At 38.9% G+C, this 10,089-nt stretch overlaps 1 long non-coding RNA gene across 1 annotated transcript; it reads left to right on the forward strand.

Moving 5' to 3' along the window:
- The first annotated feature begins 1,321 nt into the window (after nucleotides 1-1,321).
- LOC112580623 lies at nucleotides 1,322-2,741 on the forward strand. The gene is made up of 2 exons (XR_003104950.2): nucleotides 1,322-1,667; nucleotides 2,226-2,741. It is a non-coding gene; the product is annotated as an uncharacterized LOC112580623 (long non-coding RNA).
- Nucleotides 2,742-10,089: the final 7,348 nt, after the last annotated feature.

A 10,089-nucleotide genomic window follows, 5' to 3' on the forward strand; every position in this document is an offset into this window, starting at 1 on the left:
CCTAGTCTTTGGTGTTGTGTAACATCATAGGCTAGATGAGGATTGGGGGTAGTGGTAATAGTTCTGTATTGGCTGAATTGTTGCAGAACTAAAAAGTTAAGAAATGTGAGTACATAAAAGCAATGTTTATTCAAGATGTCCAAACCATCAGTTAACTTTTTAAAAATGTCATTAGAATATATACTTTTAAAATACGGTATTGAGAAAACAAACAATTGTTACCTGAATTTTTCTCTTTCCAATGTTGCTTTTATGTTATAAAGTCAGCGTTTTATAACAGCCTTTTCTTTTTGATAATACTTGTTTCTAATATTTTATTCCTTATGCTACTGCTGCTACTGCTGCTGCTAAGTTGCTTCAGTCGTGTCCGACTCTGCGCGACCCCATAGACAGCAGCCCACCAGGCTCCCCCGTCCCTGGGATTCTCCAGGCAAGAATACTAATCTCCTTCAATTTCAGAAATATTTTGTGTTTCTACAAGTCACCTATGCCATGTGGCACATAGTCACGTAAACCAGTCACAGAAGCATGTTCAAGTTTAACACAACCAAGTCTTTAAAACAGACCTTAGTAAAGGATTAAAATTATGCCTTAGGGTAGGAATGTTATATGGGATTAATACAAACTAAACAGTTTATGTATTTTAGTTCACTTTGACAATACAAATGATTCATATATTGTATATGACTGAAAATATCAGCGTGTGACATTTAGCACTTTTAACCCTAATTCTATTTATGATTTCTCCTGAATGGAAAGTGTGAGGAGAGCAAATCAGTACTTGTTGTTCTGTATCCGGACTTTGTGACTAAAACAATGTGTCAATCAAAGTAAGAGCCACCTTTGGATTATTCACTGGTTGAATGTGAACTGATTTGCTATAGTTACTTCTGTGTATTTTGGTTTTAATTACCTCCTTTTAGCTTTCCATAGAGTAGCAGTGGTTTGCACATTTACTAATTAGTTCTTTTCTGAGTGTTTTGCTAATCAATATTGCAGTTAGTAGTTGATATGATCACTGATCATTGATGTTGTTATCTGTATTTTTTTTTTAAATGAATCTTGTTTCATTTCTGATGTCTATTTTGCCCCAAATGTGAAATATTGTTTTTGACAGATCTAAAGTTCACAACCAGTCCATCCTAAAGGAAATAAGTCTTGAATATTCATTGGAAGGACTGACGTTGAAGCTGAAACTCCAATACTTTGGCCACCTGATACAAAGAGCTGACCCATTTGAAAAGACCCTGATTCTGGGGATGATTGAAGGCAGGAGGAGAAGGGGACGACAGAGGATAAGATGGTTGGATGGCATCGCTGACTTGATGGACATGAATTTGAGTGGACTCGGAGTTGGTGATGGCAGGGAGGCCTGGCGTGCTGCAGTCCATGGGGTCGCAAGGAGTAGGACATGACTGAGCAACTGAACTGAACTGAACTGAAAGTTCACAAGACACTTAGACGTGACTTTATATACCCTATTACATCCTTTATAGACTTTTAATTAATCATCTTTCTTTGAAGAAGAATTCATTCCAAACCTATTTTGCACTTTGCCTCTGCATCTCCTAAGTTTGGATCTGTCTTTGGGTTTTCTGCTTTGTTCTATTCATCTATTTGTTGATCCTATGTTGGTCTCAGAATCTTGACTACTATGAAGAAGTCAGGTAATGTAATTCCTTCAACTTCTTTCTTTTTCAAGATTGCAAGTACATTATATACAATTGAATATTGTAGTTGTGTTTTCATATAAATTTTAGAATACATTTGTTCAATTCTATATGTACACACAAAATGTTTGATGGGATTATGATTGGGATAGATCAGTTTAGGGAGAATTGAAATTTTAAAGTAACTATGTGCCACATATAGATAAGTTAAAGAAACACAAAATATTTCTGAAATTGAAGGGGATTATAAGGAATCAAATATTAGAAACAAGTAGTATCAAAAAGAAAGGGCTGTCCATGATTGACTGATCCTTTAACATAAAAGCAAAATTGAAAAAAGTCTTCAGGAGATGGGAATGGCAACCCACTCCAGTATTCTTGCCTGGAAAACTCCTTGAACAGAAGAGCCTGGAGGGCTGCAGTCCATCGGGTTACATGACAGAGCACACACACGATGGAGGTGGAGGAAGATGGGTTGGTAGCAATAAACAGAGGTAGAACTAAAAGAAAGAAAAGAGTCTTCAAAACCATGAACATGGTATATCTTTATCTTAGGTTTTAATTGTTCTCAACTATGGATGGCTGGATGGCATCACCGACTCGATGGACGTGAGTCTGAGTGAACCCCAGGAGTTGCTGATGGACAGGGAGGCCTGATGTGCTGCGATTCATGGGGTAGCAAAGAGTCGGACATGAATGAGCGACTGAACTGAACTGAACTGATGGTTTGAAGATCGATTTTGTATTTTAACAGTTATTGAAAAACCATGCAGAAATAGAATAATAAATACAGTTTCCATCTCTTCACCTCAAAGGATCTCGATGAGTTATAAAGAATTCCTGGTGCAGGCTTATACATGTCTTCAATACTTTTTAAGGCTGATTACCTATGGTCAGTTAAAAAGAATGTATTGAACACACTTTTCAGGAGTGGTGTACTAATTCATCAAAACCCCTTGCATGCATTTTTTGGGTGTTCATTTTAAACCACAGTCAGTCCTTTAAATGAGTAATTTTTGTCACTGTGAGATTTATACCCACTGAATATTAAAAATGATCTTTTATTGGTGAGTGTTCTATTGAATATTATTTCATACTTTTAATATGAATAGGTTGCTACTCAAAACAATCCATCATTGGGACTTTCCTGGTGGTTCAGTGGTTAAGACTCCATGGTTCCAATGCAGGAGGCACAGGTTCAATTTCTGGTTGGGAAGCTGGGATCCCACGTGCTGTGCAGCCAAAACAAAACAAAACAAATCAATCCATCATAGTGCTTGAATTTTGAGTGGTGGAAACATGCAGTTCCCATTGTGCCAACATTTGGGTGACAGTTACTTTCTGCTGTATTCCTTATTGGAGAGCTACATCATCTTTTCATTTGTTTTTGCTTTTCCCAATTCATTCATCCTCCCTGTGGTTTCCTTTCCTCTTATATCTCATTTTCCATCCACCAGAAGGATTAGCACTGTAACCCCAAATTGTACCTTTGCAGCATATATTGGCTTATTTTCTCATGTAAATGCTACATTCAAAAGTAAACTATACTTTGTATTGTTTATCCAACCATACTATTAAATATTTAACAATGGGTTGAGGTCAAATGGTGATGACACAACACGTAGAAATACAGAACAGATGATGCATTAGGTGTTGAAATAAATTATTTCAACACGTGGTGAGCCTTGCTATTTTTTTGGACTAGAATAGGAATATGTATATTATGAAGACTAGTAGATGAATGGCTTAGAGGCAGTTTTGGTCAGTGTGTGCTTAATCTCCCAAAAATAGTCATTCTTTTAGCAATATAAAATTGTTAGTATATATAAGAGGCTCATTTATTTGGTTTTCCAATACATTAGTTAAATGATTCTTCTGAACTAGTCCTAGTGTGATTTCCCTGCAAATAAGAATATGAAAATCATCAACAGGAACCATGTGTTAATGGCTCACATGCTGGGCAGATGGAAACACAGTGTAGAAGAATTATTCAGTTGAGATCATTTTGGCCCCAAGACTTCTTTGCTTTAATAGAAAACATTGATTTGGCCAGCCAGATGACACAACCATCACACTGTCAACATTTTCATCTTTGCCAGAGTACCAGATTTCCTGAAGAAATCTTTAGGCAGTGATTCCTAACTTTTTCTTAATCACAGTCCATCTGAGAAGCTGTTGAAAGATATGAACCATCTCCCCAGAATAGTGCATAGACACAAACACATATATACCTACATAAAATTTTGCATTCATTTTTAGGGAGGCCCTAAGCATTTTGAAATCCATGCATGGAACCTTGTAGGGTTCCATGGACCCCAGATCGAGATGTCTAATTTTGAAAGATCCAATTGGTAGATGGTCTGATTATTCTGCCAGTATAATCCAATGTGTCTACTTCCTTTTTAAGAATCATTCAGACTACAGTCAATGTATCCTCCCTGGAATAATTTCCTGTATTAGTGTGTTTTACAAAAGGAACCCATGTCACCATTAAAACAACTGTTTTGAGAGGGTTCAACACACACCCACACACTGATAATGCATCTATCTATGATTTTTCCTTTAATAATAGCTACCATGTATTAGTGGGCTTCCCTCGTAGCTAAGTTGGTAAAGAATCTGCCTGCAATGCAGGAAATCTGGGTTTGATCCCTGGGTCGGGAAGATCCTCTGGAAAAGGAAATGGCAATCTACTCCCAGTATTTCTTGCCTGGAGAATCCAATGGACAGAGGAGCCTGGCAGGCTACAGTCCATGGGGTCACAAGAGTCGGACACAACTTAGTGACTGAACCCCCACCCCCACCATGTATTAGTATCTATTACATGCCAGAAAGTGAAGTATCTATTAGTAATAGATATCTAATAGTATCTATTACATGGAAGAAAGTGAAGAGGAACTAAAAAGCCTCTTGATGAAGGTGAAAGAGGAGAGTGAAAAAGTTGGCTTAAAACTCAACATTCAGAAAACTAAGATCATGGTGTCTGGTCCCATCACTTCATGGCAAATAGATGGGGAAACAGTGTCAGACTTTATTTTTTGGGCTCCAAAATCACTGCAGATGGTGACTGCAGCCATGAAATTAAAAGACGCTTACTCCTTGGAAGAAAAGTTATGACCAACCTAGATAGCATATTCAAAAGCAGAGACATTACTTTGCCAACAAAGGTTCGTCTAGTCAAGGCTATGGTTTTTCCAGTGGTCATGTATGGATGTGAGAGTTGGACTGTGAAGAAAGCTGAGCACTGAAGAATTGATGCTTTTGAACTGTGGTGTTGGAGAAGACTCTTGAGAGTCCCTTGGACTGCAAGGAGATCCAACCAGTCCATTCTGAAGGAGATCAGCCCTGGGATTTCTTTGGAAGGAATGATGCTAAAGCGGAAACTCCAGTACTTTGGCCACCTCACGCGAAGAGTTGACTCATTTGAAAAAACTCTGATGCTGGGAGGGATTGGGGGCAGGAGGAGAAGGGGACGACAGAGGATGAGATGGCTGGATGGCATCACTGACTCGATGGACGTGAGTCTGAGTGAACTCTGGGAGTTGGTGATGGACAGGGAAGCCTGGCGTGCTGCGATTCATGGGGTCGCAAAGAGTCGGACACGGCTGAGTGACTGAACTGAACTGAACATGCCAGGAACTTGAAATATATCATTTCTGTTTTCTAAACTACCTTTCCAGACAGATATTATTATCACCATTTCCAAGATCTCTCCACAAAATTGGACAAAGCTGAGCCAGGAAAACTTTATAGCTCAGCATTTAGGAAGGGATTGTATTTTAGGTATTCCAGGGAGTAATGAGCAAAAGAAACAGCTCCATAATTACTACTATATTCTAAACAATTTAACATACTTTGACAGATAGTGTTTTTCTACCATTATGCATATAACCTGCTGTTGAGGACTTCCCTGGTGGTTCAGTGGTTAAGAATCTGCCAGCCAATCCAGGGGATATGGTGTGATACCCAATTTCAGAAGGTATCAGGGCAACTAAGCCCATGCGCCATAACTACTGAGCCTCTCTTTCTGGAGCCCATGCTCCATAGCAAGAGAAGCCACCACAATGAGAAGACTGTGCACTATAATGAAGACCCCATTCAGCCGAAAAAAAAAGAAAAAGATATTTGCAGTTGAGGCACACAAAATACACTAGCACAAATAGCCTGAAGTCTTTCTGTGGCTTAGTTTTCAACATAATTTCAACAAATATCCAGTCAATCTTCAGATTCTGTGACAGAGACAGAGCAGCAAGCAAGGCAAATCTAGTTGGTTGCAGCTTTCTTTGAACTTTTGAGATAGCAGAGAAGATAGTTATTAAATAAGTGCACATAATAACTGTGATGAGGATGGCCAGGGAAAGCCCTCCTAACCAAGTGACATGCAGCTGAGACCTTACTTTTGAGGAAGAGTTAGTCAGGAGAAGGTGGTACTTGGAGGAGATGGTGAAAGAGTGCTTGTAAAGCCCATGCAGCAAGAGAGAAATCATTTGAAGAACCAAAAGATGTTAGTAATGGCCAAAGCAAATGTTTGCGAGGAAAAGTGAAAATTGAAGAATGGGAGAAGTTGATGGTGTAGATTATATAGGCTCTTATAAAAACCATGGGTTCACTGGTTTTCCAGAAGAAACCCACTGGAATATTGTAAGTAGGGGGAGGCATGAGTCATTTTTCACTTAGAAATGCTCTCCCTGCCTGAACTGTGGAGATAGATTTGAAAGGCACTAGCCCTGGTGAATGTGGAAACAGTGTCAGCCCAAGAAAATGTTCTTGGGCTCCAAAATCACTGTGAATGGTAACTGCAGTTACAAAATTAAAAGATGCTTGCTCTTTGGAAGAATAGCTATGTCAAACCTAGATAGTGTTTTAAAAAGCAGAGACGTCACTTTGCCGACAAAGGTCCGTCTAGTCAAAGCTATGGTTTTTCCAGTAGTCATGTATGGATGTGAGAGTTGGAGCATAAAGAAGGCTGAGTGCCAAAGAATCGATGCTTTCAAACTGTGGTACTGGAGAAGATTCTTGAGAGTCCCTTGGACACAAGGAGATCAAACAAGTCCATCCTAAAGGAAAACAACTCTGAATATTTATTGGAAGAACTAATGCTGAAGCTGAAGCTCCAGTACTTTGGCCACCTGATGTGAAGAGCTGACTCATTGGAAAAGACTCTGATGCTGGGAAAAATTGAGGGCAGGAGGAGAAGGGGGCAACAGAGGATGAGATGGTTGGATGGCATTACTGACTCAATGGACATGAGTTTGAGAAAACTCAGGGAGTTAGTGATGCACAGAGAAGTCTGGAGTGCTGCAGTTCATGGGGTCGCAAAGAGTTGGATACGACTTAGCGACTGAACAGCAACAACTGCACTGGTGAAAGGCTGTCTTAGGATGTCATCCCAGTAGCAGAACTCTATCAGGGGCTGACACTTGGGTTGACGAGAGGATCGATTTAGAGACAATTAAGAGGTGGAATTGATAGGTTCTGTTGATCGACTGAATGGGGGGTGGTGAGGGTTTCTGGTATCAATAAGTGAGTGGGTGGTGGTATCATTTCTTGAGATAAACAGCAATGGAGGAAGAGCAGGTTTCTGTTTGGGACTAGTCTTAGAGGAGCCTGTGGGATTCAAGAAATTTTGAATGCTCTGAATTGTCAAGGTCATCTTTATGAACAAATCTCTTATGGGTAACACAAGACTGTCTTCCTTTCTGACCCTGAAAACAGGCAAATCTACTTAGATATGACCAATTACAACCAAGAATACAAAGCACTTTGAGATGAACTAACAAACAAATGAATGAGAATGGGTGGTAGTTTCACAAATCAATTCCAAGAAAATACATGCTCCCCTTTGCACTTTCTAAGCACTAACTTTAAAGGGTAGCAGCATCTCGATATATAAAACTTGCAATGATAACATGGCAGTTCATGTTATCCATCTTCAGCTACTAAGGATACTTATTCATACACTAAACAGCATTTATTTTGTGAACAGAATTGAGTACAACTGAGTAATAATTGATAGCAAAACCATTAGATGAATGATTGATGGAGAATTGACATTTATATCAAGATGTATATATTCTCACTAATGTTTGTGTTTCCAGTCTTGAGCTATAATGAATAATACTGCTGTGAACATACTCATACAAGTTTTTGTGTGTTATACATTTTCATTTATATTTAATACTTAGGAATACTACATATAAATTTACATAGAAGTGAAATTACTGGATCATAATTGTATGTTAAACTTTTTGAGATATTACCAAATTGTTTTCCAAACATTACTTTGGAAATTGTTTCTGGCATTTTATACTCCATTAGCAAAGTATGAGTGTTCCAATTTCTCCACATTTTTTGCCAATTCTTATTATTAACTGACTTTTTGCTTATAACCATCTTAGTAGGTGTGAAGTGGTAGCTCATGTTCATTGTTTTTCAAAAGTAATAAATTCCACTCCAAGCTAAAGTCATTTAAAGAGATTCTGTAATGAGGAAACAAGTCACAGCAAGCTGTACATTTCAAGTAAAGAAATACACATGCACAACAGAGAACTTTGGTACTTGTACATACAGATGAAGAAAGTATATGATCTGTGAGCATGCGTGCTCAGTCTTGTCTGACCTTTTGGGACCCCCATGGACTAGAGACCCGCAGGCTTCTCTGTCCATTGAATTTTCTTGGCAAGAATACTGGAGAGGGTTACTATTTCCTACTCCAGGGGAATCTCCTGGACCCAGGGATCAAAAATGCATCTTCCTGCATTGGCAGGAGGATTCTTTATCACTGGGCTCCTGGGAAGCCCTATATAACCTGCAGCACAATATAAATGATCTAGGAATAAAACGGAGAAGGCTATGGCACCCCACTCCAGTACTCTTGCCTGGAAAATCCCATGGATGGAGGAGCCTGGTAGGCTGCAGTCCGTGGGGTCGCTAGGAGTCGGACACGACTGAGCGACTTCATTTTCACTTTTCACTTTCATGCATTGGAGAAGGAAATGGCAACCCACTCCAGTGTTCTTGCCTGGAGAATCCCAGGGATGGGGGAGCCTGGTGGGTTTCCGTCTATGGGGTCGCACAGAGTCGGACACGACTGAAGTGACTTAGCAGCAGCAGCAACAGGAATAAAACACATTTCCCAGGTAGAGTGAAAAACTGTAAGATTTTATAAAAGAAAGCAGTTTCCCAGAAAGACCCAAAAGTCTTGCTGGTAAAGCACTATGTGGAGTTGAAGGAGGAAGGGGAAGAGTAAATTTCCAAAGCTGGTCATTTGATTTTTGTCTATGACATAATTCCTTATGTCCTGCTTCCTTCTATTTGTGGCTTTGAGTCATTTTGCAATTCAGTTTTTACATTACATTAATTTTTTATTTTGTGATTTTTAACTTAAATTAAAACAATTTTCATGGTACCATGAAAATCTTGATTTCTTATATCATTAATAAATCATTTATCTTCCCTTTTCTATGTTTTAAAGGATATGGTTTCAAAACCTTGCTTTTCTATGTTATAAAAGATTTAAAAACCTTTTTAAAAAATGTTTTATCATAGAATTTGTTCTTTAGATTTTGGCCTTCTATGTGGAGAAAAGTTCTCTTTCACCAGGCTGGATTTGGAAAAAAGAGGAGAGAATTTACTGAAGCAGAAACACAGTGGAAGGGTAATGGTATGTCTTGGTAACTTAGCAAAACACAAAACATTTTTTCTTTCCCTGAGTACAAAAGTAATAAAGAACATTTGGAAAATATAGTAAAGGAGAAAATTGAAATCATGTGTTTCCTTACCACCCAGAGATAACAATTATTAATGCTTTGGTGTATATTCATCGAGATTTTTTTTTTTCTTCTATTTATAAAAGCAATGATTCAAAGGATCACCAATACCAGTCCATTTGGGCAGGCAGAACCTCACCAATAAAAATGTAGGTATTCTGGAAATATTTCTCACTTTTTAGGATTTCAGCCAACACTCGGAGTCTAACTCTGGGAAGGAAGGCTAGTAGGAAGGAGTTCAGGGTTCTCAGCCTGCAGATTGAGTTTCAAGCTGGGTTCCAGTATGTTTGTTACTGAAGAAGATACAGGGGACCGGATCGAAAAGCTCCTGGACCTGGGGAAACTGACCTGTTGCCAAGCTCTGTAAGAATGGTAGGGTTATGGCTCCTCTATACCTCGTTTTCCTGTTAGGACTACCTCAGGAAAGGGGATAGGCTTGGCCTCTATTGATGGAGTTCATCAGAGGCTTTCACATTGGGTTCTGAGGAAGAGAAAGGCAGGCAACCAAGGCAAGGACTAACTTTGTACAGGTTGGAAATGAGTCTTATTTCTAATTATATAACACATTTTCTGAAAGAAGTCTTTAAAAATATGTTTTAACGTGGCTTTTTCCTTGGCTCAAGCTACTAGTGGGCTTGGTTGAATATTTA

The sequence above is a fragment of the Bubalus bubalis genome, chromosome 19 (genome assembly GCF_019923935.1).
Source record: "Bubalus bubalis isolate 160015118507 breed Murrah chromosome 19, NDDB_SH_1, whole genome shotgun sequence".
Classification (NCBI taxonomy): Eukaryota; Metazoa; Chordata; class Mammalia; order Artiodactyla; family Bovidae; genus Bubalus; species Bubalus bubalis.